Source organism: Chrysochloris asiatica, unplaced genomic scaffold (genome assembly GCF_000296735.1).
Source record: "Chrysochloris asiatica unplaced genomic scaffold, ChrAsi1.0 scaffold00164, whole genome shotgun sequence".
NCBI lineage: Eukaryota > Metazoa > Chordata > Mammalia > Afrosoricida > Chrysochloridae > Chrysochloris > Chrysochloris asiatica.
Genome location: NW_006408682.1, coordinates 832962 through 837665, shown reverse-complemented (window position 1 = coordinate 837665; position 4704 = coordinate 832962). Strand labels below are relative to the sequence as shown.

The 4704-nt window shown below is 37.7% G+C and overlaps 1 pseudogene; it reads right to left on the bottom strand.

Moving 5' to 3' along the window:
• Window positions 1-3353: 3353 nt before the first annotated feature.
• Window positions 3354-3666, bottom strand: LOC102842922 (annotated as a pseudogene).
• Between the last annotated feature and the right edge of the window lie 1038 nt (window positions 3667-4704).

Here is a 4704-nt window from a genome sequence, read left to right as displayed (position 1 = left end):
TTGCATGCATATGAGGTTATTGAAAATACCATGGCTTGGGTCAGGCACACCTTAGTCCTCAAACTGACATCTTTGCCCTTCAACACTTTAAAAAGGTCTTGTGCAGCAGATTTGCCTAATGCAATATGTCATTTGATCGCTTGACAGCAGCTTCAGTGAGTATTGATAGTTGATCCAAGAAGAACGAAGTCCTTGACAACTTCCATCTTTTCTCCATTGATAAGAATGCTGTTTATTGGTCCAGTGGTGAGGATTTTTGTTTTCTTGACATTGAGATGTAATCCATACCAAAGGTTGTGCTCTTTGATCTTCATCAGTAAATGTTTTAAGACCTCTTCACTTTCAGCAAGCAAGGTTGTATCATCTGCATATCTCAGGTTGTTAATGAGTTGCTACTCGGGCTTTTGGCGAAGATCAACTGTAACTCTTCCTATGTTGTTGTTGTTGTTGTTATGTGCCATCTAGTCAGTTCCGACCCATAGCGACCCTGTATAGGGTTTCCGAGGGTGTTAATCTTTACGGGAGTAGAAAGCCTCATAGATATGCATAATTCAGGTTCTAGGGATTCTGTTTAGTTGCTCCCTTACACATTATACTCCACACAGTTGAATGTTTTTGTATAATCAATAAAGCACAAGTAAATATCTTTCTGGTATTCTCTGCTTTCAGCCACCATCTATGTGAAATTAGCAACAATATTTCTCATTCCCTGTCCTTTTCCAAATCTGGGTTGAACCTCTGGCAGTTTTCTGTTAAGTACTGATGCAGTCATTTTTTAATTATATTCAAAAATTTTTTACTTTAATGTGATACTAATGATTTTGCTCAGTTAATTCTACACCTCTCTTTGCAATGGTCACAAATAAGGATCTCTTCCAGTCGAAGGGACCATGTAGCTGTCTTCCAAATTTCTGGCCATAGACAAGAGAGTACCTCCAACACTGTACCAGTTTTCTGAAACATTTATATTTGTATTCGTTCCATCAATTCCTAAAGAGGCTTTCTTTGTTAATGCCTTCATTGCAGTTTGGCCTTTTTCCTTCAATACCACCAGTTTTTGATCATATGCTACCTCCTGAAATGGTTGAAGGTCAATCAGTTTTGGGGGGCATGCTGTTGTTGTTGTTAAGTGTCATTGAGTCATTCCCACTCTTAGTAATCATGTATAGGGTTTACAAGGAGCAGCTGGTCAGTTTGAACCACCATACTTGTGGTTAGTAGTTTAGTACTTATTCTACATCACCACACCAGGACTCCCTTTGGGCATATACTTTGATGCTTTCTGTGTCTTTCAATATTTTGCCAAGAAAGTCCTTCAAAATTGCACTTGGTTGTTGTGGTGGGGGTGGTTATGTGCCACAGAGTTAATTCCAACTCTTTGCGACCCTGTATAGGGCTTTTGAGGCTGTAAATCTTTATGGGAATCCAATGGTTGTTGTTGTTGTTACGTGCTGTCGAGTCGGTTCCGACCCATAGCGACCCTGTACAGGGTTTCCGAGGGTGTAAATCCTTACGGGAGTAGAAAGCCTCATCTTTCTCCTGCGGAGCAGCTGGTAGTTTCGAACCGCTGACCTTTTAGGTTCGCAGCCCGATTCGTAACCACTACGCTACCAGAGTGGAACCACTGGTAATTTCAAACTGCTGACTGTGAGATTAGCAGCCATCCACTACACTGCCAGAGCTTCTTAAAATTGCGCCTAGAGACTTAGATTATTTCTTCAGTTCTTTTAGCTTGCTGTGTTTACGCTTCTCTTTTGGTTCTCTGACTCCAGGTCTTTGCACATTTCATTATAATTCTTCACTTTGTCTTTTTCACTTGTCCTGTGACATTTTCTTTGACTTCATCATTTCTTCTTCCATTTGCTTTAGAAACTCTACGTTCAAGAGCAAATTCCAGAGTCTCCTTTAACATCCATTTTGTTCTTTTCTTTGTTTCCCATCTTTTAAATGCTCTTTTCTTTCTTCATGTATGATGTTCTTGATGTCATTCCACAACTTTTCTAGTCTTTGATCATTAGGATATCAAATCTGTTATTGGGATGGTTTCTAAACCCAGCTGTGTTTTACTCAAAGTCATAGTTTGGTTTCTATAGATTTACTTTAATTTTTTTCAGTTTCACCATGAATTTGCATATGAGAAACTGATGGTCTGTCTCATAGTAATCTGTGTGTTCCTTCCGGTAAGGTCCATGTGGATAATTATTGTTTATGCTGTTTTAAAAGAGTATTTTCACTTAATAAGTAGTTGAGCTTGTAAAACATTGTAATGTGATCTCCAGCATCACTTCTATCAACAAGACCATGTTTTTGAATTACTAAGTCTTCCTCTTTGTTTTCAACTTTCACATTCCAATCACCAGAGTTATGATTTAATCTTGATTGCTTGTTTGTTCAATTTTAGACTGTTCAAATTTTTGGCTTTAGTGGTCAGTGCATAAATATGAATAATAGTCATATTAGTTGGTCTTCCTTGTAAGTGTATGGACATCATCCTATCAGAGACAGCATTGTACTAAATACAGATCTTACAGTGGTCTGTTTATGATAACTGGGAGACCATTCCCTTCAACATGTCATTTCCACCCTAGTAAACCATATGATTGTCTGATTCAGAATGGTCAATATCAGTCCATTTCAGATCACTAATGCCTAGGAAATGGTGCTCTGGTGATGCTGTAGGATAAGTAATGATTGCTAACCATAAAGGCTGTAGCTTAAACCTACCAGCTGCTCTGTGGGAGAAAGAGGAGTCTTTCTGTTCTCATAAAGACTTACAGCCTCAGAAACATTATACAGGGTGGCTATTACTCAGAATTGCCTAGATGGCAATGGGTGAGTGATGGAATGCTTAGGATATCAATCTTTGTGTACCATTTTGTTTTTGACAACTTCTAATTTTCCAAATACTTTGTACTTTCAGTTACCTGATTACTACTACATATTTGCATGTGTTTCTTTGTATTTTTTATTTATTTTCAAGTAAAGAGGATTTATTTTTAATTAAGACTTTATCTTGAGTACATTACTACACTTTGTCACTACTACTCACCCCATCTATTTGGTAGAAGGGTTAATACAGTGAATGTTATAAAGTAGATATGAACATCTTAAAGGACTGGAACCAACATTAACTGACAACAACTTTCTTCCAAGCCATCCTAAAATTGTTTAAGTAGAAAAGAAAACGGCGAAGTGGGGAGTAATGGGAATTTCAGATTGAACAAAATCCTCATGTCATCTGATCCATTCAATCCTGGCTAGAGTGTAACAAAATTGAAACAGGACTACCATGATACAAAACTCCCACTACAACACGCTGTACACGTCCATGTTCCAAGCCCACTCACAACCCCCTAATAATTCCAACTCAAGTATTTCCCAGCCTGTTGAGCCTTCTGATGAAGGAGCACATAGATCTTCTTTTCATTAAGGTTGGTATGTCTGGGTATCAGCTCGGTAAACAAGACAGCTGAGGTTGGCCAGATCATCAATAAAATCAAACAACTGACTGATAGCATATATGACTGAGGGACTTTGGGATTCATTCTCTTCAGATGTTCTTCATAATTTTACAAACAGCTTCCATGCATTTATTCACAGATTCATAGCATAAGTTCTTCCTTTGAGCCTCTTGGTAGGCTGTACTAGCAAAATGCTGTGAGACATCTTGCCAAAGTCTTTCGTTGCCACGGCTGCCAACACCACCACTGCACATGAGCTTAGCCACAATGCCACCAACAGTCAATCCCCTCAAGATGTGCAGACCGAACTCCTTTATATTTTAATTTGAGGAGACAGTTCTTCTCTAGTTTTAGTTTGAATACCTTTGCACATGAGAAGTTCATCTTCCAGACAACGTTTCACTGCTATTCATCAGGTTTACAGTGGCTTACCATACAGAAGAGTCCTCCTCTCCTTCTTAGTCGATCTTCTTCTGGGAGCTCCACTGTCTACCATTGGTGACCCTGCACGTATTTAAAATACCAGTGGCATAGCTTCCATCATTGAAGCAACACACATGCCACCATAGTAAGACAATCTGACAAAAGAGTGATAGTATGATAATTAAAGTAAAAAATGTTTATCAAGAATTCTCTTAGATTCTGAAAGTTTGCCTAGGCATATTATAATAAATTATTACTTATCTTCACTTTGTACACAGTAAAAAATAATATGTTTATCTCTGAATAGAAATGACACTATTTGATAATACAAGGTATGTTTTGATGGTACCTGAGAAGCACAGGGTTTTGCCAGAAACTTACTAACAGAAATCTTTCTCACAGATTATTCTCAAAAAGTGCTTATCTGAAGACATGGTTCAAAATTCAAAGCATAAGATTAGAAAGATCTTGTGTGTCTATGAATTTAGGATGTATGGGAACTCTTTCAGTACCTAAAAATTCCATATTCTGACATATTTTTCCCCTTCCCTGTTACATTTTAGGTTAATTCTGAAATAAATTTGCCTTTTAATATTAAGTTAAAAATATTTGGCTTAAAATATAATATGAAACAACTATTCAAACTGAATTTTTTAAATGAAAAGGTATACTCAAAATAAATGTGAAATATTGATTTTAGCAACAATTGTTGTTGTTGTTGTTAAGTGCCGTCGAGTCGGTTCCGACCCATAGCGACCCTGTACAGGGTTTCCGAGGGTGTAAATCTTTACGGGAGTAGAAAGCCTCATCTTTCTCCCGT